General features: G+C 37.9%; 1 long non-coding RNA gene and 1 pseudogene across 1 annotated transcript in view; one reads left to right on the forward strand and one right to left on the reverse strand.

The window, feature by feature from the left end:
- LOC117197679 (uncharacterized) overlaps positions 1–26153 on the forward strand; it is an 85231-nt gene extending 59078 nt beyond the window's left edge. The window contains exons 8-9 of the long non-coding RNA XR_007476140.1: positions 13342–13987; positions 25948–26153. This is a non-coding gene — a long non-coding RNA (uncharacterized LOC117197679). The remainder of the gene's footprint in view (positions 1–13341; positions 13988–25947) is intronic.
- On the reverse strand, positions 12258–15700 carry LOC101273320 (centrosomal protein of 78 kDa-like; annotated as a pseudogene).
- Positions 26154–26911: the final 758 nt, after the last annotated feature.

Raw genomic sequence — 26911 nt, forward strand, 5'->3', positions numbered from 1 at the left:
TAAAGAATCAGGACATGAAGAATCAGGCAAATACTCATTTGGCGTCAACCCAATAAAAAGGCTTGGTGAGAAAAAAGTTGCCAAAGATGAAAGCCCAGAATAGTGCTACTTTAGCCTAACCACAGTGTCAAAGCAAATGACACACATACACACAAACGCAAAAGGAAGCCGTCTTCACACTAATGCCCCCAAATCCTTTATGGGGCTTCAAACTGAGCAGATTAGGTAGGTTGATGGTTGTCATTTACGGACTGGGTCCACCTAACAAGACTGGTTACTAACAGAATATCTCTGTTTTGTCATTTAATAGACATCCCAAACTTAATATAGCTTGCAATCAAATACACACATAGTCACTCATGCTTTTCCTGTAGACTTTCCAAAACAGAAAAGCGCTGCTCCATTCTTCCTGGTGCTCAGTTACAGAATGTGATTCATCTTTGACGTTTTCCTTTCTCTCTCCTTTCACATCCAGTACACAAGCACAATGTGTCAGCCCTATCTTTGAGATAGAACCAGAATTTGACAGTTTCTCGATTTTTCCACTGTTACCACTCAGGATTAAGATTTCGTTGTCTGTCATCTTAATTATTATCCCTCTGAACTGTGTCCTTAACACAGTGGCTGGAGAACACTTTGAGAATCTAAGTCAGAAGAATTACGTGACTTCAGTGTCTTCCCCTTCATCATAGTTGAAGCTGAAGTTCTTAAAATGCTGGAAAGTTGCTACACGATTACCCTCCACATTATATATTTGATCTCATCTCCTCCACCTCTACTCCTTGCTCACTCTTTTCCAAACACCTTATACTCTTTAGTCCTTGATGTTCAACAAGTATAGTAGGAAGACATTTTCACTTGCTGTTCCCTTTACCTGAATTGCTGTTGTCTTTACTATCTACAGTACCCATCCACTTACTTTTTTAGGTCTTTTCTTAAATATCACCGTCTCCATTTTGAGGCCTTGCTTGCATTTCCTGTAATAACCTGCAGCCCCACTAATACACCCTACCTCCTTAGGAGCCTCCCTTCTGCTGTAGAATCTGTTGAATGAATGAATGGAGTGAGCTATGTCTAATTTCCAAAAAAATAAACATCAACCGTGAACACTTGTTGAGAGACGGATTCAAGGTATAAAGAATAAAAGAAGTGTAAATTCAGGCCTTACCATTCACCATCCATTCCCTCAGGGTTCTGTTATGGTGTATCTTTGAATAAAAAGCACAATTTGATAAGACCAATTAATAGCTTAAATTCATTAGAATCCCAAACCTTTTATAGTAGAAATGTGATAAAAATTGTGTCAGAGATTCTCAACAAAATGTTAGCAAATTGAAGCCAAAAAAAGTATAAACACTATTATATACCATGACCAAATGGGATTTGTGTCAGGTACGCAAGGCTCGTTCAACATTTGAAAATTAATTAATATAATCCAACCAAGACAAATAAAGGAAAAAAGACATATAAATACATGTGGAAGAAGCATTTGACAAAATCCAGCGTGCACTCATGAGAAAAACTCTCAGTGAACTAGGAATAGAGAGGGACTTTCTTAACTTGATAAATACGACCTACAAAAAACCCAATAGCTAACATCATACTTACTGGAGAGAAACTCAATGCTTTCCCACTAAGATTAAGCACAAGGCAAGGATGTCCTCCTTTATTATAACTTTTCAATATTGTGCTGCAAGTCCTTGCTAATGCAATAAGGCAAGTAAAGGAAATAAAAGGTGTACAGATTGAGAACGAAGACATAAACCTGTCTTTGTTCACAGGTGACATGATCATCTATGTAGAAAATCTTAAAGAGTTGACCCAAAACTCCTGTAACTAATAAGTGATTATAGCAAGGTTGCAGGATCCAAAGTTAATATAAAAAAGGCAATTGCTTTCCTATATACCAATAATGAACAAGTGGAATAGGTTTAAAAAAACCGACACTATTTACATTAGCATTGCCAAAAATGTAATACTTCCGTATAAATCTAATAAAATATGTACAACCTCTATAGGAGGAAAACTACAAAACCGTGATGAATGAAGTCAAAGAATAACTAAATAAATGGAGAGATATTGCATGTTCATGAATAGGAAGACTCGGTATTCTCAAAATGTCAGTTCTTTCTAAGTTAATCTATAGAAATTCAGTGCGATCCCAATCAAAATCCCAGCAAGTTATTCTATGGATATTGGCAAACTGATTCTAAAGTCCATATGAAGAGGCAAGAGACCCAGAATAGCTATCACCTCATTGAAGGACACAGTTGAAGGAATGACACTACCCAGCTTGACGACTTATTATGAAGGTGCAGTAATCAAGACAGGGTGGTACTGGTGAAACAACAAGTAGATCAATGGAACAGAATAAAGAGCCCCAAAACAGACCCACATAAATACAATCAACTGGTCTTTGGCAAAAGAACAAAGACAATACAATGCAGCAAAGATAGTCTTTTCGTCAAATAGTGCTGAAACAACTGGATGTCCATAGTTAAAAAAAAAAGCAACCGAGACACAGACTTTATATCCTTCATAAAAATTAACTCAAAATGAACCACAGACCTAAATGTAAAACACAAAACTGTAAAACTCCCCGAAGATAACATAGGAGAAAACCTAGATGACCTTGGGTATGGCAATGACTTTTAAAATATAAAACCAAAGGCACACCCCAAAAATGAAAGAATTGATAAGGTAAACTTCATTAAAATAGAAAATTTCTGCTCTGTGAAAATCACTATCAAGAGAATGAAAAGACAAGCCACAGAGTGGGAGAAAGCATTTGTAAAAGACGCATCTTGTTAGGGTAAAGTGGCAACTTGCAAGCTTCTTACATGTGCAACTGGTGTAATTTATTTTGGTATGTAGTGTGAGGTACAGACTTGAGTTTTAAATGGATGTGTAGTTTTCTAGGCATCAATTTTAACATTGTAACTTGACTTTATCACAATCAAACTTCCCAGACATACTAAGAACTATTTGTGGATATTCTTTTCTGTTTAATTTGTATATGTGTTCATTCATGTGGTAGTGCTACAATGTTTGAATTGTAGTGGCTTTATAATTAAGTTATATAGCTGCCTGCTAATTAACAGATACTCAACTTCTAATAAAATTTAGGACTTGTACCTGAATGCCTCCAGATTATGTTCTTCATTCAGACTCTTTACCATTCACTCAATATAAATTCAGAGCTGATATACATTAAAACTGAAGTTTTCATCTATATTCCTAGATTCAAAATATGAGAAAGTAATACAATGCAACATTTTTTAAAACCTCTAATGACTCACATTTTCTATCTCTAATTAAAACAGAATACCCTGTGGAATATCTTTGCATCATTTACCCGGTTTCATTAATTCTGGCTGCTGAAGTTAATTTAAATTCACTCTGGTAAAATGAGAGCTCAGTATAAGGTTTTAGCATCTCAGTGAGACTTACAAATAGTCATTTGCTAGGTGGTAAACAGTAAACAGTCTTGTTTATTGCAAATAATCTTAGCCAATAAATGTTATATATGCTCCATTTAAGAATAAAGATGTTAATCTGAGATCACAGACGATCTTTTTGTTAAAGCTAAAAGCAATTCTGCTTTGATTAGTTGCAAATGCAAATATTACCTAACTTCTTTCTCCTTCTTTGATAGTTGTATAGAAATAAAACTAAATATAAGAATATAAGCCAATGGGCTTCCCTGGTGGCGCAGTGGTTGGGAGGCCGCCTGCAGATGCAGGGGACGCGGGTTCGTGCCCCGGTCCGGGAGGATCCCACGTGCCGCGGAGCGGCTGGGCCCGTGAGCCGTGGCCGCTGGGCCTGCGCGTCTGGAGCCTGTGCTCCGCAACGGGAGGGGCCACAGCAGTGAGAGGCCCGCGTACCGAAAAAAAAAAAAAAAAAAAAAAAAAGAATATAAGCCAAACCCACTACAAATGAAACTGCACTACAGACCCACTATCTTCAGTGATTTCCAGAATGATTTCTATGCTCAAACCTTCATTCTATCCTCTCTTCCTAAACAGAATTTTGTTTTGTTTTGTTTTTTTGGTTTTGAATAACTTTTATTACACAAGAGATTCATATTCTTTATAGAGAAATCATGTAATCAAATAATCCAAAAATAGATTTAAAAAATAAAAAGCAACCATAATTCCACCTCTCAGATATATTATCACTGTATCTATTTTATAGTATAGCTTTCTTATATATATTTTTAACATCTTTATTGCAGTATAATTGCTTTACAATGTTGTGCTAGTCTCTGCTGTATAACAGTGCATCGGCTATACGTATATATATATATCCATATCCCCTCCTTTTTGCATCTCCCTCCCACCCTCCCTATCCCACCCCTCTAGGTGGTCACAAAGCACCAAGCTGATCTCCCTGTGCTATGTGACTGCTTCCCACTAGCTATCTATTTTACATTTGGTAGTGTCTATATGTCCATGCCACTCTCTCACTTCGTCCCAGCTTACCCTTCCCCCTCCCCATGTCCCTAAACAGAATTTTAAGAAGATAGCCAAGATAAAATGAGAAACTGATTTAGACTTCGGTCCCAAATTTACAGCTTCAATGATTTAGGAAAATCCCTTGACAGCTATACTGAGCCTCAGTTTTCACATTTGTAAAACGGTGAGGATTAAAAAAACTGATACTTCTGGAAATGCCTGTCATTCTGATGGATATTTTTTAAATGTTAACTGAAATTTAAATATATAAATTATAAAAAGAAGATGACAAAAAGGCCTATTATCATTTTATTACCCAGATAAACCCTGGTGGCCCACTGATAGGAGAAGGGGCTTCTCTAAGTAGTTTTCTTCATCCTCATTTCTGGACACTCCCTTCTTTAATCTGCTTTTGGAAGCACCGGGTGACATTTTGGCAAGTTTTATTCAATTTCTTTATGTCTTGATTTTAGGAAAGAAGAATAGTAGCTGTGCTGAGCTCTGCCAGGTCAGATAGAATTTTGGAGTATTATCGTTCTCTCTCTTGTAGACAGCCACTGTCATCTGGTAAGCCATAAGCCTTCCTTTGCTTTGACTGTGGTTAGTGTGTTTGCTGGATTTCTAAAATATATTTTTAGTGTTTACTTGTTTAGATTGAAAAGATTGGGCTATAGTTTTAAAAGTTTATCCCTCCATTTTGGAAGGACTTTTAAGTTGTGATATTACATGCAAGAGAGCTAACGGAATTCTGGACTCCATATTTTCGTTTTTACCTTTTTTTTTTCTCAGACTTTGAACCAACAATGGCTAAGAATGAGAGGAACTCAGACCCGAATATTTTTTCCCTTGTCAAGCACAGAGAATATGGGAAAAATGAAATTGGGAAATTGTTTTGCTCGTCTTCCTTTCCTCCTTTTTGGTCAGTTATCTTAGTCGTCCACCTCACTTTGTATTTCTAGCCTGGCTTCAGAAAGACCTGAATTTGATGAACTACACACTGTTGGAGTAGTAGATTGCTAGAAGGAACCAAGATCCAGACGACCTTAAATGGTGGCTTCATGGAATTATATTCAAGAAGGATGGTCCAGCCAATTTCCTCACTTCCATTGTGAAAGGAGTTCCCTATTCCTAAGATAATGGACCTATGTCCCACTGGCACAGAAGATGGAGATTTATCCCAGTGCCTTTATATATGTATAGATATTAAAATTATATATATATATATGTTTATATATAGATAATGCCTAATGGAAATATCTCAGATGTTCTATTTTGTTTTTTCTTTAATTTTACTTATAAAAATTGTGACCATTTTTTAACTCAAAAGAGGAGAACCTTAAAAATTAATTTAAAACACATTCTCAGTAGTCTAAGGTTCAGAGTGACTTGGCAGAGAAAATTGCTGAATGGTTAGATAACAGTGCTGGTAGGCTTGGCTATTGTAACACTTTACATTTGAGTTTCTCTTCCTTGAAATTACAAGAACTATATGACTCAAGAGAAGGATTGATAATTAGGAATATTCTGCTTGCTTTTAATATAGCCTATTGAAGAACATTTTGATTATTTGGAGGTCATAGGAAGGAACCTTCATGATCTAACTTTTGAACAAGTAGTGTTGCAACACAAAGTTGTGACTTAAAATTAAAAAGGAAATTTGAAATGACCTTTCTTTTGGCATCTCAAGCCAGATGTCTGTCAGTAAAATGAGTCACTTTTTAGTCAAATGGGTGGTCAGCAATATAATTTTTCACTGGGAAGCTGAAAGACACCATTGCCAAACAGAGCATCTGCAGTGTTCACATCTATATTTGAGCATCTTTCATTTTCCCAAGGGGTGAAGATGAGAAGAAGGAAGGCAGAGAAATGCACTTGCATAAAGCTTTTCAAGACGGATAGAACAGAGAGCATTCCCAGAGGCAGGTCAAGTTCAACCCAAGAACAACTCTCTCAGTCCTTTCACAACTAGTTAAAATACAAGACCAGTAGTAACTCAGCTCTCAAATCAGTGCTGAAATCAAGCAGAAGGTTGTTAATATTGATACGGTTAACATACATCAAGTAGGATTACTGAATTTTCTGAATCCAAAAGTTCTCCACCGTGTTGACATTTCCTTACTGAATTCCCAGAATTGTTTGGTTTCAAAGGCTGTTGGGCTCAAGACACATTTGTTTTTAAATAATCCTTCATAAAAAGTTCAGCTTTCAGTCTAATATGATTGAAACCCAGCTTGAGTGTGTTTTATAATGCACTGAAATGGAAAGACTATGGCATTGAATTGTTCAAAACATGGTAGGTGAAGGAGTGATATGTGGGAAGGAGGTGATCAAACAAATCATTGAGACTTGATATGTCTTGTTATCTCATTTTATTTACCTTTTAGAACTCTTCCAAATATTAGACGAAAGAAATCAATATCAATTTTCACCTGTTACGTTCCACACTTCAATTATTAATGAATGTCAAATTTGACCACAGTTTTTTGTACCACCTGCTCTGCAATAATATTTCTGAGCCTTTATTAAAAATGTAAAATTGTCATTGAACTTCCAAACATGATTCTCCAGTGGCTAATTCAATTTGTTTTATTAATAAGCAAGTTCTGATGAGTAATACTAATTTAATATGCCTGCATGTAAGGTTAAACTGTAAATTATTCCTGCCGAAGGTGATGAGATATGACTGTGATGTGGTGGTAGGGCACTCACCTTCCTGAACGAACCCTGCGAGCGCACAGTTTTTGGGAGAAACCAGTACTTCATATAGTAGCAAATCTGATATTATTTTGCATGTCTCCTGTAGCAGTGGAATGCACACACACACACACACACACACACGATCGTGGTTGAAAAACATGCGCACCTTAGATGCTTACATTAATTTCTGAATATAGTTCTCCGGAAAGAAAAAGTTTTACTGATGATTTGTATTTTTATAATTTATTATTTTATGCATACTAAAACACTTCATGAAATCACTTACTGTTTTGTTGTCCATGGAATCCTTTCAATTTTGAGATGCTAAATACAAATGGAAATAATGATTATAGTCCTTGGCCATGAAAGACTAAGTTACAGAGAACCCGGTGACTGGATGTCAGACCTGCCACGGAATTATTCTCTGCTCCAGAGACCATTAGAATATCACTGTGTACCCACTTAGGGATAGAATGCTGCTATTGAGAAACTAGCTCTCTTTTATTTCTACTAAAAGGAGAGAACAGTAGGGGACCTTGACTGCATGAGTGTATGAGACTTTCTCTGTTTTGTACAATAAGCCAAAAACAATACATGAAATAGCCTCGGGTCTTTTGTCTTTTGTACCCAGCTCCTTCCTGAATTACTCCTGATCAATTACACTTAAATCGACAAGAGTTGCTTGAACATTTTGACAGTTATGTTCCCCATACCCTGATGCATTTTTAAAGGGTTACTGAGATAAAGCTATTTCAAAAAATACTCCCTCCAAATTTTTTCAGGGTGGCATCAGTGAAAAAGTAACTTAGAGGAAAAATACTCCACCTTGAGTTCATGGCCTGTCACTCTAAGGCCAGGCAAGCATAAACCTTCATAGCAAAACCTAAGTTTGCTCCCAGTTGAGAATATGGTTTCTATGGTCTTATATAGAAAGTATATGGAGACTTTAATTCCCTATAAGCCCTTTCCAAAGAGTGAATACAGTTCATCATTCGTAAGAGATGATGAAAATTACAATTTTTTTGAATAGGTGGAATATATTATATATAATATATATATATTTATTTTTAATATATATATACAATATATAAAGTTACTATTCAGAGTCCTAAAACATGGATTTTTCTTACTTACCAAGTATGAACAGTAACTTGATCTCTAAACACAATAAAGCACCTGGTCATAACAGAATCATAAAAAATATTTGATATCAGAATGAATTCACTGTTCAGGTGTAAAGAGGGAATAGCTTCAGTTTTCCTCTTTCTTGCACCCCATTATTGAATCCTGGACAGAGGGGATTTTCTTGATTTTAATCTAAAGGAGAAATGTTCACTTTTGTTAAGATGGAATTTGACAACCTCAGTAGGCAGAGGCACAGTTTTTATTTGGCTGAATTCATGTTTCTAGTGATAATTCAAGGTGTAATAGGGTTTTCTCTGCCACTCCAAAATCTGAAAATGATAAGCATCTCACCAGAGTTTCAGGATGGCCCATTACCTATGCTGTGGAAAGGATATTCAAAATACCATGCTTCATCAATGTCTTCTCAGATTTATTAATCAATGGACAACTACTGAGTTAAGACAGTGTCTTATCCTTGCTTCAAAAAAATAAAAACAAAAAAACCCCACAAACACAAAAAAACTGTTAACGATGAAAACTTATTATGCCAGGCCTTAGTATGGCCTGACTTCGAAATTTAGTTTCAGAGGCTTTTGTGAATATACCAAGGAAAGAGGACCTAGGGGTATCTTATTGCCACAGGCCGCCAATAAATATTTGCTTCACGGAGAAAAAAATAATATATAGTATAGGAGAGAGCCTGACAGATGCTTAACATTATTGAGTGATAGCAATGCCCAAACTCATCTGTGATCAAACACTATGAAAGTATCCTCCTAAGGATAAACTTATTACAAATAAGTGAAAATTCAATTATGGAGATACTTTCTGTTTCAGCTCTGATATGCAAAACGCTTGGAAGTTGTCACTGTATCTTGTCCTTACAAGATAATGCGGTACAAAATGAAAATCAATGACTTTTCTCAGACGTGATTAATAAAACATGTAACTATGAAAGAATTTTAAAACTGTAATTATGTATGGGTATATATGTGCCTCTGAAAAATCTGGGTCAAAGAAAACTGAGGCTATCAGTATAAACTCATTTAACTTCTATCTCTTCTTACGTTTATTTCCTCCCAAACTTACCAGTATCCACCCAACTCGAAGGACACAAGTGATTTTTATATACTGTGCAAGGTTTTTTTCTTATTCATATGTCCATGTTTCCCCAATTCTCTAAATTATTATCTACATCTTCAGGATCTCCTTTATCGGTTCCTTCATTTCAACATGTAAAATATAAGTCCTTCTCATTCTAAAAAATTCTTTTTTGCGAATTATTTTCTCTTTTCATCCAAACTCCTTGAGAGTAGCCTATTCCCACTGTCTTCACTAGCCTCGACTGGCCCCCACAGGCAGCCCTACACCCTCAATTTATTGCCATTTGGCTTTTTGTCACCACTTCACTGAACTGCTCTAAGGTCACTGGGGACCTAACTGCCCAAATCCAATGGACACTCACATTCTCTGAAGGATGACACTGTCATCTACTTCCTCCTTCCTGAAACTCTATCACCTCTCTCCTTCCCAGAATTCCTTCTCTGCTTATTACTTAAACGTTGTCAGTACTCACAATTCTCTGAACTCTCATCCATGTTCATGATTTTAATGAGTGCTGATATGTGCTGATGACACTCAAATTTTTATCTTTCCATGTCTTCACGTGCATGTCCAGTTATCTACCAGTCTGTCTCCTGAATTCTACACGTGCTTTACAATTCAACATGTCCAGAACTAAAGTCTTTTTCCCGATTCAGTTCTTTATCCCCTATTTCCAAACTCAATGATAACACCACCCAACCTCAGTCACACAGATGGGGGTTCAGCCTCTGCCTCCTACTTCTTCCTTACTTCCCAAAATCGTCTTGCTTGTAATTTCCTAAATACAATTAGAACTTATTTCCTCTCTTCATCTATACCTTATTTCAGACCCCTTTCTTCTTGCTATTACCTGGTCTAGAAGTTACCAAATTGCTGTTTGGTGGAACCAGTTGTTAGACACTTCTGTTAAAAAAGGACACTAGAGTCAAATAGCTTTGAGGATGGCTGTATACCATATGCCTGCTGTGATGATCCAGAATGAACACTAGCCTACAGCAGCCCCGAGGATCTGTACAGTAAAGAAACCTGATTAACTTTACTTAAGCCAGGTTCTCCCTTCTGCCGGCCTATAAACCTTTCAGTAGGGACAGGTGAGGAGGTGGCAGCGTGAAAGTCCCTCTTGAAAATAAAAACACTGCTCCTCAGAAGAGTGGGGCATAATTGTCTCCAGGCTTCTTCAAATTCCTCATCCATACAGACGTCAGTGGTCTAAAATGCCACCTGAACGTGTCTTTTCCATTCTTAGCTGTTTTCTGAGGAAGCCAGCTCCATGCACATGGGTGGTTAAGACCCGCTCTCCTCCTCCTCGCGGCCTCCTTTAGGGGCACTTGCCACTGCCTGGTGACACTGCACTGATCCTCCAGAGCCTGTGCCTGTGGCTCCGTAACACATCCCTCGCACACTCACGGCTCTGGACTTCCGCTATCCTCTGCCTTGAGTGTCCTTTCCCTTCACCGGCTGACTCACCAGTTTTTCACAAGTCCTTTAAGACTTAGCTTAGGGACTGCCTCTTTGATGACTTTTCTTTGCCTCACAGCTCCCCCTCGTCTTCCACAAACACTGACCAAACGCCCTGAATATGCCCATCACAGCATGTCACGTGCAGGATGAGACATCTGCTGTGTGTCTTCCCCTCTCACCCCACTGCTAAAGGGCCAACGCTACATTTTGCTCATCGTTTCACTCCTCTAACACCCAATCCATGACTAATGAACTAACTAGTACTGTAGGAGCCCTCTTAGTAACAATCAGGCAGGAACTTCTAGAAGAAATCTGACACTCCAGCTGTTCTCTGCTCTCACCTTTCAGTCTGAATGAACTAAAGACTTATCTGTACATGTTTTACAGGGAGACATAATTCAATCCAGAGATGTGTCATCACATACTCTGCCGTTTAAAAATTCTGCTCACGATGGGGGAAGGAGTCAGGTGTGCTTTCTGACAGCCCCACTGTTTTGCACTTCTAGTGCTCACTGCCTTCTCGCTCGGTGCCTTCCTTACACCCTTCTTCTCTTAACAAGGAAACAGGATAACAAAGTAATTAAGAGCCTGGGTTCTGCCTATCTGTGAAACAGAAACATAACCAAGGACATAGAGAATAGACTGGTGGTTACCATGGGGGAGGGGGTGGGAGAGGGTTGGATTGGGAGTTTGGGATTAGCAGGTGCAAACTGGTGTATATACAGGATGGATAAATGAAAAGGTCCTACATGGGACTTCCCTGGTGGCACAGTGGTTAAGAATACACCTGCCAATGCAGGGGACACGGGTTCGAGCCGTGGTCCGGGAAGATCCCACATGCCAGAGAGCAACTAAGCCCGATGCCACAACTATTTAAGCCCATGCACCTAGAGCCAGTGCTCTGCAACAAGAAAAGCCACCACAGTGAGAAGCCTGCGCACCGCAACTAGAGAAAGCCTGCGTGCAGCAACAAAGGCCCAACACAGCCAAAAATAAAAAAATAAATAAATACATTTATTTTAAAAAAAGTGGATGTATTTAAAAAAAACCAAAAAGGTCCTACTGTAGAGCACAGGGAACTATATATCCTGTGATAAACCATAATGGAAAAGAATATGAAAAAGAATGTAGATAAATGTGTAACTGAGTCACTTTCCTGTACAGCAGTAATTAACACAACACTGTAATTCAACTATACGTCAATAAAAAATAAAATTTAAAAAAATTGCCATAAAAATAGTCACAGAAGGGGGACTTCCCTGGTGGTCCAGTGGTTAAGACTTCGCCTTCCAATGGAGGGGGTGAGGGTTCGATCCCTGGTGGGGGAGCTAAGATCCCACATGCCTTGTGGCCAAAAAACCACAATATAAAACAGAAGCAATGCTGTAACAAATGCAATAAACACTTTAAAAATGGTCGATATCAGAAAAAATCTTTAAAGAAAAAATTCACATAAATCAGAAACAAATGAAACATAATAAAGTCCATACATTTAAAAAAAAAAAAAAGAGCATGGGTTCGGGTCACATCGCAGCTTTCCACTTACTTACAGCTGTGTAATTCTGGGCAACTCACATAATGTCTCCTCAGACTCCTCATCTATAGACGAGGATGGTAACAGTTCCCTACCTCAGAGCGTTGCTGTAATCCATAAACACGGTTAAGTGCCTTGGTAAATGTTTGAGGCTCTCTGGTTATTGTGAATTAAAATACCTCAATGGCTTCTGGCCATGTGATTTATAATAGTTTGACATTTAACCAAATGGTAAAACTATTCCATTTATTATTCCCATCTCTTTTTAACCCTTACCCTGCTTTGTTGTTTATATTTTCTCCCAACACAGAGTGCTCGTTCCAGGAGAATAAAGGCTTTATTTTGTTCACTGCTGAAAGCAATAGCACCCAGAAAAGTACTGTACATATGAAGCCCTCAGTAAACACTAGCTGAATGAACGGTGCAAAGTGTCACAAGGAAAAGTACACCAAAACTTTCATTATAATAAAAAAGTATAGATAAATCTTTCTCTAATGGCTTCCAGTCAAGTAACTGAAACCACCATATGCTATAATAAAAACATAAGTAATTTATTAAAATGTGAAGGCAAAAACATAATTTTAAAAGATTTAGACCTATGTTAGGCATGATAGAGTATGGATGCTTTCTTGAAATTCACAATCAGATCCAGGAGTATCACTTTCAGAATGTTCTAGTAGATTGAGTTTACTTTTAGTTGTCTTTCATGAAAGTCACTATTCTACTCTCTTTCTTAACAGAAATGTTTTTTTGAAGACTCACTTTTAATTGGTTTATTAACCAAAGAATTATTTTGCCCAATTCCTTTGCTTTTCTGCTTTACAGGTGAGTCAGAGCAGGAATGCAGGTCCTTCCGAGGTTGTTTCCTAGCAGAGTATTTTTTGGTATATTCACCTGCTTTGCTCATTTTCTCTGAAGAAGACCTGCTATTTCTACATAATTCCTCTTCTTTTCTTTGACTTCCAGTTCCAGAAATGACGTCTGCTGAAGGGCGAACATGTTCTAGCAATGAATCTTCAAAAGACTCCTGCCGCTGCTCTGTGACTGGGACCCCAGGTTGTCTTTGGAAGTTTCTAAGGCCTCCTGAGTAGACACTGGGATATGGAAGGAGTCAAGAGGCAAAGGAATCCTAGCGTCACCTGTAATTTTCTGAAACTGGACGGAAAAACAAAAGACAAGACAAAAATTCAGTGATGAACAGAGCCAACCATTAAAAAGTAGAGCTCAAAACTTCAATGTTACTCTGTGATCTTATTATTAACACAGTCAATATTCAGAAGATTTCAGAGCCAGTTTTTTTCTAATTATATCTTGCCAAGTGATTCGTAGCTTAACCTAGCTATATCCAAGACTATGTCCGCTACATTTTCAGACTTTGGTGATTGGGGTACTTACTACCCATTTCCTTTCCCTCACTAAAAATAAAACCCTATTCTGTAAGATAATTAATTTCTTTTCTATCCTCCAGGCACATGCAAACAGTATATAGTTTGTGACCAGACTGTGTTCTCAAGCTGTCAGTTCCCAAGACCAGTCTGAGATTGGCTGATGGGGGCTCCAAGCAAGGCTAGAGGAAAAGCTGACAGGTTTCCCCTCCCATTTCCATAACCAGGTGATTCACTATGATATGTTACCTATTAGCTATGTCTGGATTACTTATTTTAAAAATTATATCAGTATGTGTACCTTCATTGTAAGCTGACTGCATACAAATGGAAACCTAAGTAAAATATGAATAGAATAGACATTTATATAATTTAAAATCTGGAATATTTTCTCTAATAAGGATAGTTTGCTTTAACTCATAAATTTTCGAAAGAACTTCCAGTCTCCTTATTTACAACAATACAGTATCATGAAATGGGCACACATTTACTAATCTCAGATTTGGAAAGGATTCCAGAGTCTTCTAGCTCCTGAGCATGTGAACTATTAGAGACTGATCATTATTGTTTTCCCCCTGACTTGGTCATTTCCTTTTTGCTAATCACTCTTAGAATCATTAAGTGCTGTTCTGTCCATTTACTTGGATATTTTGCATTTGTCCTGGGGCACCCTGTTTTGATTCTGATTTTTCTTCTTCAAGTCCCTTCTTTTCTTCTTTACGTGGACTACTAACAGTAGAATTCATCTGGGGACGACCTAGTAAATGAAAATCTGACTGATCTATACCAGCCATTGTGGCCAGCTGCCCAAGCCTGGACCAGAGGAGAAAAGGAGAAAAGACAAAGGTTATTATAATCACATAAGAGCAGTTTAGATTTCCCCAGACCTACAATCATGAAATACTTCTAAAATCTTAAAAGCCAACATCCTACTCCAGACTACAAGCCTCTCTCTCCCCCCAAATCTCAGCCCTTTCCAGATTCATCCTCTAAGACACATCCCACTGTCTCACTAGCAGCTTCAACATGTACCATGCATGTCATCCACTGCCAGTCACACCTCTATTCCCACACTTCTTTACCACCTTTCCTCCAGTTTCCAAGAATGTGTTTGTTCCTTCCTTCCCAACACCAACACCAATTCATTCACTGACAAAACACCACTCCATCAACTATCAGTCTCCACTTCCCTCTTCCAGCAAAATTGCTCCCAGTTGAAAACCACGGACCTATATCTCCCCTGCAGATTAATAATAATTTTTATGTCTAAGGCAAAAATAACTTTAATTCAAACTTATCAAACAAGCAAAATAAGTGAAAGATAGGAAAATTCTTATGCATTCCCGAATATTTTCAATGAAAACTGCCTTCAATTTAGTCTTACAAAAAACTACACCTACTAATTACTCTATTTACAGGTTACTCTTTTATAATGAGCTCCCCACTCTACCAAAGCAGGCTTCCCTATTTGCATTTATTAACAAATTTAACTCCTTATTTTAAAAAGTCAACTATATTACCTATAATTACACTAAATATGGCCACGGAAGTGATGAAAATTGCTCCAGTTCCTCAGCAAACTACCATTATAGTCGCAAAGAGAAGAACGCCATGAAGAGAAATGAACTAACCCAGCAACTTTAAGGAGATCCAAGAAAGCATGGAACTTCTGAAAAGAATTCTCAATGCTGCCCAAAACACCTGCATCATCCAGGATCATGCTTGTCAATGAGTGGGCATGAAGGGCTGCAGACAAAGAGAAATTCATATTTCTTAAGTGGGCATTTTCATGTTCCAGCTATAAAAGAAGACTAAAAATGTCTGACATGATTTTTTCTCATTGTCATCAGAAGTAGTCTTGCCTATTTTCAAGGAACAAAACTAAAACACTCAAACTGTAATTAATTTGTAATTAACCTAATTCTCCACCAGTAAAGACAGAGACCGTATCACATAGTAACCAAAACCCACAGGCACCCAACAAAGTTTCCTATATAACACTTAGGTGGTATATAAATAAACCAAAGTTACCATTTTATTAATGATCTTTCACAAAATATCACATTTCTAACTAGTTCAATTCATAATGGAGCCTCATTCCACATTAGAAAATGACCTGCTTTAAGTTTCTCTTAAATTAGAAAATGAAATATAGAATCTGATTTGAATAAAACATATTACATCTCTGCTGAATGTTAAGGATTAACTTTAGTGAGCAAAATATCTAATGCTTACATTTAAAAGTCCTAAATCATACACAACCCAATTTATTAAATGTACAATCACCAATATTTTCTTTGGCTTCTTGAAAATATTCCCCCCGTGCACTCTTCCCCTTCCGCTCATCATCTATGCACTTAAAACCCCTTGTAAGCTCAACTCTAGTATTTCTCAGAAAGGCCATTAATGTTCATGATGCCCCTTTTGCCTTACATGAGCAGGTGCTCAACATTTATTGAATGAGTGTCCGCCAATCCAATGGATGCACTTTCAAAAATTCCTCCCTACACTCACCCTGTGATAAATTATATTTGGATAGAACTTTTTAGATTATGCCCTGCTTTCATGCACATTCCCTAATGTAATTCTCATAGTATATATTTTTATCTTTCATTGCATTCTTAGAAGTTTTCCAATATCTTAAATTTATTTAAATGATTCACTTTCCTAATTCATTGCCAGGAGAGTCTCATCGTGTCTTTTATGTTACTGTATATACAGTATATGCACAAAAAGTGCCTTCTTGAATCAAAGAATCATGAACAGGAAATAAGCTAATGTCATATAAAAGCACGCATGCGCACGCGCGCGCACACACACACACACACACACACACACACACACAAAACCAGATTTTCCCATTTTTAAAAACATGCTTTCTGGAATATAGATCATATGATCACTAAATACCAGTAAATGCAAAAGTCCATATGACACAACCAATTTGCAACATATTACAGTTTTAAAGCTTACAAATTATGTGTATATGGCTTAAAATCAAATCAAAATAAAACCAAAACACTCTCTAAAGCAGAATAAGAAATCTGTTTACCTCACTGACTCGTTTATCAGCCTTCAGTCTCATTACTCTTTCCTCCTTTAACTGCTTTAGGCATTCCTCCAGGTTATCCTAAACAAACAGAGTCAATATTATAACTAATTCATAGTATAATATCCCAAAGCCTTTCCAGCTATTGGTCTCATCAGGATTTAGGGGCAGAGCCAGAAGTGAACTCAGATTTTAGTCTGCTACTGGTAATATCATACCATGCTAGTGAAATGAATTATCAAAATCTATCAAATTAGCATAGGTAAGATTTATTTAAATTCCACTCTTTCCGACATAAATTTGTGGCAGCCCACCATAAAAGGCATATGCGTATAACATAGTAAGTCAGAAATAAGAAGTTAAGACCAAGAAAGAAAAATTCTATTTTTATTTGTGGGTCTCTTTATAGCAGGAAGTCCTATTAATGAACATGCTTAACATACCTGAATTACATAATTGCAGATTCAAAAGCATGTTTTTAAAAAGTAATCACTTTTAAAGCAATTTACAGTCAAGCACTGTTCCTGGAGTTCCCTGGGTATTAGATAATCTAATCATCAAAACCCTAAGAGGGGGCTTCCCTGCTGGCACAGTGGTTAAGAATCCGCCTGCCAGTGCAGGGGACACAGGTTCGAGCCCTAGTCCGGGAAGAACCCACATGCCACGGAGCAACTAAGCCCGTGTGCCACGACTACTGAGCCTACGCTCTAGAACCCATGTGCCACAACTACTGAAGCCTGTGTGCCTAGAGCCCGTGCTCCGCAATAAGAGAAGCCACCGCACCGCAACGAAGAGTAACCCCCTGCTCGACGCAACTGGAGAAATCCCGCGAGCAACAACGAAGACCCAACGCAGCCAAAAATAAATAAATAAAATAAAAAACCCTACGAGGAAAAAACGATCACTAACTCCATGTTATTTTACAGATGAGGGAAACAGAGGCAGAGAAGCAGAGTAAGTAGAGCAGCACAGCCAAGGTCACACCACTAAGCAGCAGAGCCACACTGTGGACTCAGGAAGCTGGGTGCCATTCCTGCTCACGGAGGTGGTAGTCTTCCTATTCACCAAGGTCACTGAAATAAAATGAACACTGATAAACTCCCTTAGGAGTTTCAGGAAATAAGACACTTCGGTCTGTGAAGTGGGGACACTGCTTGCATTAGGCAGAATTCTAACAGAGCCCCTAAGACTCCTGCTTACTGAAGTACACAAACCTTCCACTTATCCAATCAAACTCTAAATCTAGCTGTAGTGAAGGGATTTTGCAGACGGAATTAAGGTTCAAAATCAGTTGATTTTTTAAGATAGGGAGATTATTCTAGGTGGATATGGCCTGCTCAGGCACCCCATGAAAAGGACCTGAACTCTTCCCGAATTGAAGTACAAAAGGGACAAGAGGGAGACTCTCCATTGCTGGCTCTGAAGAAGTCAAATGCTGCAGCAGGGAAGGCAAGCGAGAGGCCTCTAGGAGCTGAGACTGTCCCCCGACTGACAGCCAGCAAGGAAATGGGGACCTCTGTCCTGCAACTGCAGAATCTGAATTATGCCAACAAGCCGAAGAAGCCTGGAGGCATTCTTTCCCAGAGCCTCTGGATGCTAACACAGCCAGACTGACATCTTGATTTCATCTCTGTGACCCACACAAACTATGGTGAACATCCAACGTTTGGGGCTCAATGTCTTACACTTAAATTTCACGTGCTTTAACACTCTCAGGAGGGAACTCACATGTTCCCGTGTGTATCTGAGCAGGAAACCCAGTCACGCTGTGCCTGGACTTCTGACCTACAGAACTGTTAGCTAGTTAAACAGGTATTGTTTTCAGTCAGTAAGAGTGTAGTAAAAGAATTAATATTCTACTCAACTTCCAGGTTTGTGAACAAAATAAAGGATTTTCATTGTTTTAGGCCACTGTTTCAGGGTGGTTTCCTATGCAGCGATAAACAATCAGAATACCTACACTTATGAAAACAGTACGGTATATTTATACATTTTAGCTGCTTTGAACAATCACTTAAAGAATGAGGAACTCTATTATATGCCATCATTGGGAGAGGAGCTGGTATCACTTTCTGGAGAGTAGCTTTTGGTACCTAACAACACTCCTACATCAAGGGTTTACCCTAAGGAAATCAAAGATGTGGGCAAAGATTTATCTACCAACATGATGTCATAAGATTGTTTATAACCAAACGCTAGAAGAAAGCTAAGAGCCTCCAAATTGGGATTGGTTTAAACAAAAACAGCTCACCGTCTGAAGGAATGCGCTATGAAGCCACTAAGAAAAGAATGACAACAGGTCTCAACCAGAGTTAATGAATGGGCTTCAGGAGTTCTACATTCAAAATACATCTGTGCGTTTTTCCTGGGAGATGATGCATAAGCTTAATCAAATTCTCTGATGTAGAAGAGTATTTAGTGACAAGACAAAATATTTTTGATACTTCTTTAAGACAAAAGAGCAGATTAGGTGTGTGTACATGCAGAGGTGGCTTTTATTTCCTTCAATGAGTTGTTCATTTTTTCAAAAATTTGCTCAATGAACATATATTTTTATATTCAGATCATGTTTAAAAAACTGACAGTCTAAGAACTTCAAATTCTTTAATGTTTCATTACTAAAGCCAGCCAAGTTTTCAATGGGGAAAAAGGGGAAAAAATGGAAAAATTCCTCTACTTTCAATATAATGGTTTAATAAATCTTCTAAAACCAATTTCAAAGAAATTCTAAACAAATAAGCAAACAAACCAACCCTCACCACAGTCAGAGGAAAGTAGAGTAAAACTTCCTGACAGGTTCAAAATAGCACATCAAAGTGCAATTACTTGGAATAGTTTCTCCCTCTAGTGGAGAGAATTAGAATAGTGTTAAATTTTTGTGAAAAAGTGTGTCCTCCTACTACAAAGTATTAATAATTCATATCCCTTACATGGAAATATGGAACCAAAAAAATTAGAAAGTAAAATTACTTGATATTCTATTACTTAAGTAAGACTAATGATAAGGCTTTGGAATAATTTCCCTTCCTGTCATCTGCTCTCCCTTCCTCCCTTCTGTACACTGGTTAGGGTGATTTTTCTGGAACAAAGCTCCCATCATATTGGATATCAAAGTTTATGTTCACCTTTCCTCCATTTAACATTGAAATCAATCATTTCTCATATAATCAGGGGATTCATAACCTTGATTTTTTTTTTTGTGGGCAACAAAATATTCCACTGAGTGGGTTTACTGGTTAACCATTTTACACATTTAAATTCTTTCCAACTTTTCAATATGATAAGACAAAATAACCGTTTTTATGCATGAAGGCTTTTTTCTGTATTGAGAATAACATTCTTGCAATAAATCCATAAAAATGAGTTTGAGGTCAAAGCAAATGAACATTTTTAAGGCTCTGAGGTACCTGTCTCCAAACTTCTTTCCAAAAGATTTCTGAGATTTTACACTGCCATCAGCGATGTATCACTTGGTATATAACCTCTACTGTAACTGTTGGCTTCCTTCCTCACTTAAGAGTGCAAGTTATTTGAAGATAGGGGGTGTATTTTATTAAGTGTTTATCCCCAGCACCTGTGCCAGCACAATAGATGGTCAATAAATAATTGCTTAATAAGGAAAATCCCTGCCAATACAAGATGTAGGTGTGTGAAAGACAGACTGTGTGTTTTTCTCTAACTGGATAGATGAAAACTTGTCATCTTCTTTAATGTGCAATTTTTTGGCTTATAATTAGTAATTAAATTTCTCTTTTAGATTGTATTGTAAAAATTCAGACTCTGAGGCAAATGGGCCTGGCACTACCCATTAGCTATATAACCTTGGACAAGTTCTATAACTCTAGGCCTCAACTTCCTCATCTATAAAATGGAGATAAGCTCCCACATCACAGAGCTCTTGTGAGGATTACATGAGTTAAAACACATATAAAATTAGAAGAGTGCTTGGTACACAGCATATGTCCAATTAAGGCTGAATGAATAACATGTGGACGCAAACAGTAGTGAAGGGCTTAAAATGAAATGGTCTCATCCCACTCCCACATCCAGCAGTCAAGAAGCGACTGATTCTTTACTCAGGTTTTTAATTGTAAAATACGATATGTGTACTGAGAAGTGCAGAGGACAAAACTCTCAATGTGACAAATAAAAAGAGAATACTTACATGACCACTACTGGAATCTGAAAGTATTGATACTTGTCAGCATCTCAAACCCGCCCCCCATATCCTTTTCTCATCACAATCTCCTTCCCTCTTCCCAGTTAAACACCATCCTCATTTCTTGACAATCATTTCCTTTAACCTGCATGCATCCCTAACAAAAGAGTTTAGTTTTGTCAACATCTAACTTTATGTAGAGGATCATAGTATATGAAGTCTTTTCTTATTTCTTTCACTCAACATTGGTTTAAAAAATTCATCCACATTGCAGCCTGTAGCTCTAGTTCATTCAATTTTATTGCTTGATAGTTTTCCCACTGTATGAATATGCATAATTTATTAAATTTTTGACTCTTAATGGACAGTTTGTTTTCAGTTTGTGCTAATGCAAATCATGGACAGGAATCCTGCTGTACCGGCTATTCTGGTGCATTTACACAGGGCAGGGGTGAGGGCTGCTGGCTCACAGGCTATTTATATACCTTCAGTTGATGGAGAGTGCTAAATGCTTTCTAAAGTGGTTGTGTCGATTTATACTCCAGTATGAACAGGGTAGAAGATTCCCATAGTACTCCAGGTCTACAATACCTGATAGTACCACACTTTATTTATGTATTTGTCAAACTGATTAGCATCTGGTTTCATTGGTTTTGACTCACTTTTCTCTTATTACTTAATGAAGTCGTACACTTTTCTGTGTTTACTGGCTGTTTGGATTTCCTTTTGTATGAGGTTTACGTCAACTATTGTTATTTTTTTATTATTTTTTTATTTTTGGCTGTGTTGGGTCTTTGTTGCTGCGTGCAGGCTTTCTCTAGTTTCAGTGAGCAGGGGCTACTCTTCATTGCAGTGGCTTCTCTTGTCGTGGAGCACAGGATCTAGGAGCGTGGGCTTCAGTAGTTGTGGCACGTGGGCTCAGTAGTTGTGTTGCAGGCTCTAGAGCACAGGCTCCGTAGTTGTGCAGCACGGGCTTCGTTGCTCCGCGGCATGTGGGATCTTCCTGGACCAGGGCTCGAACCCGTGTCCCCTGACTTGGCAGGCAGATTGTTAACCACTGCGCCACCAGGGAGGTCCAACTATTGTTATTTTGAATTCTTCCCCATTTACAAGTAATACTCTTACATGACTATTTTCGGACTAAATTTGAGACATTATCTGTTCACTTTCTATTTTACTAAGTAAGGGTTTATTTCCTTTACACTCTTCCTATGTCCACACTGCTCAGTAAAGTTATGTCATCATGAGTTATTCCACTGCTCATGATCTCTTTGACTTGTAGTGATATACTTAAAAACCTACATTGTTGATCAACTATAACCTCTCTCAACGTCACGCTTTCTAAAATGAGGACATTCATACCATCTTCCCTTTTTTCTACCTCCTGTCTATCTTTCAAACCTAGCTTTTACGTTGTCAAAGTTGAAATTTATATTCTGTTCTATGTGCAGTTAAGTCTTCTGTTATTTGAGAGTCAGTAGGGAGTAAGGTTTAATAGAACAGGCGGAGAGCCTAAACTCAAAGCCTCGATCCAACCCTAAATTAGGTACAGCCTCGGCAAGTTCCTTCCCTGTCTTAGCTTCCTTTTCTCAGAAGTGGGAAAGGGGCTTCCCTGGTGGCCCAGTGGTTGAGAGTCCGCCTGCTGATGCAGGGGACACGGGTTCGTGCCCCGGTCCAGGAAGATCCTACTTGCCGCGGAGCGGCTGGGCCCGTGAGCCATGGCCGCTGAGCCTGTGCGTTCGGAGCCTGTTCTCCGCAAAGGGAGAGGCCACAGCAGTGAGAGGCCCGCGTACCAAAAAAAAAAAGTGGTAATGATATTAGCACCAACCTCATAAGGCTATTCAGAGGATTAAATGAGTTAATATATGCTAAAACACTTAAAGCCTAATATATACATACTAAGTATATACTAGTACACAATACATTTCAGTACATACCAAGTTAATACAAATACATACTAAATATAGTTTAGGTTAGTTATTTGTTATTACATGCAAGTTGACAATAAAAGCTGCAAACCAAGACAGTATTGCCATTATTACAATTAAATTAATATTGCCCACTGCAGATGTACTGTCTCTGTGTATAGACTACACCTCGTTCCATACTGTGTCAGTGTCACTGCCCTTGTGCCGGGTGACCACATACCCCAAACCGCCTTGGGCTGTTCCAGTTTATACCTGTTGTCCTGATGTTACAGCATTAGAGCGCCTCCTTACACTACTGAAGTGTTCTGGTGTGGACAACAAATTACATAGGTGGTCATTAGCCCCGTGTGTCGCTGAAAAGGGGGACATCTATAGTGTCAAGTTTAAGTGGATTCTTCTCTTCCTCACCAATAGTAGGTTAAAAATCAACCATAGCTTAGTTTGCTTCATGTTTATGTCCGTATAGTCTTTTATCCTCTGGAGTTCAAGTTCCTTCTCCTCTTCCTCTCCCTCCTCCCTTCCAACAGTGCCGAATACCTAGTAAGTACAATATGCCTCAAGGTGTTTCTAAGCTCTCAATCACACAATCAACAGAAGCCTCTCCAATCTAGACTAGCTACTCTCTGCACTGAATCCCCTATTACCTTCCTTCTTGGTTTACTGCCTCATTTTGCTGGATTATTTCTATAAATAGCTTAAGGTGTAGCACAGGACGTCAATTTTTCAAATTTCTTTGTGTACAAAATATCTTCTTCAGTCTCCACTTATGACTGATAGTTTGGCTGGATACAAACCCCTAGGGTGAAAATTATGTGCCTGAAAAACTTTGGAGGTATCTTTCTAATGCCTTCCAGGATCCATGGTGCTGAAGACAAGTATGATAAAGTCAGATTTTAACTTTTTGTTTTAGGTGACCAGTACTTTTTTCTCTGGAATGGATGTATCCTGTCAGTATTTTATTCTATGTTAATTTATTTTTTCAGTATTTTAAAGTTTCATAATGAAGGGTGCCTAGGTGCGAGTCTATTCTTGTTCATCTTGCTCAAAACGTGAGTAACTATTTTCAATCAGAGGCCTGATGTCTACTTTCAGCTGTGGGGAATTTTCTTGCCCCTGACAGCTTCCCTCCGTTTTTTTTTCTGGGTCTGGAGTTTCTAATAGTAACATGTTGCATCTCCCAGATGCAGCCTCTCTAACATATTGCTATCACGTTTTCCATTGTGTCTTTCTTTTTTATATAATGAGAAATTTTAAAAATTCCTCCTGAATTTATTTCAGCAACCATATTTTCATTTCCAAGAGACCTCTCTTGCTTTCTGACCATTCTCTTTTTAATTAACACCCTAGTCTTATTTTATAGTTGCTAGCTCTTTTTAAACCTCTCTCAGGATACTAATTAGGGTTTTTTCTTAAATTATTTTGTTCCCTAAATTGTCCCTGGTCCTACCAGGATATGTTTTCACTCTTTTTCCCCCTCTCATGTTGTAAGCTTTACTCAACTATCAGGCAAATGACAGTTATTTTCTATTTAAGAATGAGCGCAGAAAGCTCCCTGAAGTCAACGACTGATTGGTTTCTTATGCAGGAAAAAGCGGGGAGTAACTGTAATAGGATCCCCCCCCAAACACAATTTTCTAGGATGTAAAAACTCACGCTAGCTGCCCTAGTTCTCCCCAGTTTCATTGTTTTCAAAATGAAAGCATCTCATTTCAGGAGCGTGAGGGCGGGGCTGGGAGTCCGTTCCTCCAAACACAACCCTTCAATGAGCTCCCCTATTTCAGTCACACTTTTAACTAACTCCACCTTCTCTCCTACATGCGCATCTGAGCATGGGGCTACTTCTGCAGGTGGGGTCAGAATCCTCCTCAGTTGCAGGTGGTCCCTGTGCATATTCTAGATGATGCTTTTCCTCTGTTCTACTGCTTCGGTTTCACACTCTTCCACTTGTCTTCTGTCTTTCAAAACTATGTTGAAATCTCTTGATTGTTGTGGGCTTATATAATTAAACACTTTGATACCATCCTTGTAGTGTCTTGTCAAAACGGAGAAGAGCTGAAAGGGTTCTCAGTACATTCTGAATCTGCTATTCTGTGGTCCCAGTGTGTAAACTTCTTGGTCTTCCCCAGTGTCTATCATTGCTATTAGAAATACAATCTCCTGGTCTACTCGTGAAGGAAATGAATACAACACATCTAAAATGACAAGGAATGCGGGTTAGATGCTCTAGGGTCTTGTCGTACTCTGCCATTTACTAATAAACTACTTACGTGCTACAAATTGTAGGTGCTCATTTATAAAATGAAAGGGGGTAACTCTACATGAAATATAGATTTCTCCTACTCTAACATTTCATAATTTTCTAAGTTTTTTCTTAAAATTTCTCTATATTAATTTTAATTAAAAAAATTAAAATCTGACTTTCTCTTTTGAAAATCAAAGAGTTAATTCCCATAGTCCTATAATAATGGGATAATTAGTTCTGAAACTGGTCAAGTTTCATGTTTCATATGAAAAGAAAATCATATTAAGTAATTTTTAAAAATTAAACATGGACTTTGTAGCACAAAGACAAGGTCCCCCCCCAAATGGTGTTCCTTTATTTACTAGAAATGTTCAGCTCTGTATTAAAGTTGAAATAAAATAAATGTATTATTTTTTAGGTGCAAAAATTTCTTATGAAAATCAATTTTTCTTTTCTGTCCATAGAAACAAAAGTATGCAATGACATTAGAGGTCAGGTTTATTTGGTAATAGAATGTAGCTTCTTGATATTTTTTATTTGAGGAAAGGAGAATATCAACATCAAAACTTTTTTCAACTTTACTTTTATTTAAAATGAGGTCCTATTTTCCTCTTATAAAAAGACAGTTCAACTAGAATTGTCAATTTTCTCATCTGTAAAACAAGAGCACTGAATCAGCTGACTACATTCATTCAGAACTCAATTTCCTTATCTTATGATCACTAAGGTTCTCCCTAAATCTAATATCCTAAGGTTCTAAAGAAAGGAAAATATATTACTAACGACATGTTTTGATTTTTATTTCTTAGAGTTCAAATGTCCCCCATTCACCTTGGTCTAAGCTTAACCAGTCAAGGAGATACAACGCAGATGGGAGGAGAAAACAGAACCCTCACACAAGCTGTGCCGTGTTGCAATCAGCCTTCCGTTTGAAAAATAATCTTCTCTATAGCTTTAAAGTGATACCTTTGTACTGGCAATGCTTCTTGTTTCAAACTGATTTTCTCTGGCTCTTCCCAAACACTTTCTGAGGAATCATCAACCTCTTCGATTTCTGAGGAGGAAGGACCCTCTACTGTCACAGTCACAGGAAATTCTGATGGACCTGAGTGTCACAAGAAGGAGATAGGAAACCACAGAGTTGTTAAAGTGCAAAGAAAGAAGACAAGATTGTATAAAAGACAACATAAGCCAGATACCAAATATTAGAGGACATTTAACAAAAGTGATCTGAGGTATCATTATTTATAAATGTCTCTCACTGCTCCTTAGTCTAAAACAGGCAATGACTAAGTAACTTATTTTTGCTATGATACTGTACAGACCTCTGTTGTACATGGTTAGGATTAGTAATGGGAATTGCCCATATTATTTTATTAAGTTTCTTGCACAGAAGCCAAGGGAAGATCCAAGGTAACCATTTTTTCCCAGATCAACTTTAGACTGCAAATGAAAAATTTATTCTTCACCATCAGACACAAACAGTCTGGAAGAAAATGTAGTTTTTCAGAGGAAAATACATCAGTAAAGGGACTGATAAACAAACAGAAGAATAATCAGAAAGTCAACATATCTAAGCTGTGTATAATAGATGTTAGAATTTTAAAAAGTAAATCACATACACATACATAACTAAAACTGACCCATCAAAATTTCATCTTCTCATCACCCTTAAGCCAAAACTAGGGTAACAGTAATACAATTCTCCTGTCAAGCTTCACTGCCACTGCAATGTTGTTCAATTGGACATTTCCAAACATTTAAAACCTGACC

This window comes from Orcinus orca, chromosome 1 (genome assembly GCF_937001465.1).
Source record: "Orcinus orca chromosome 1, mOrcOrc1.1, whole genome shotgun sequence".
In the NCBI taxonomy this organism is placed as follows: domain Eukaryota; kingdom Metazoa; phylum Chordata; class Mammalia; order Artiodactyla; family Delphinidae; genus Orcinus; species Orcinus orca.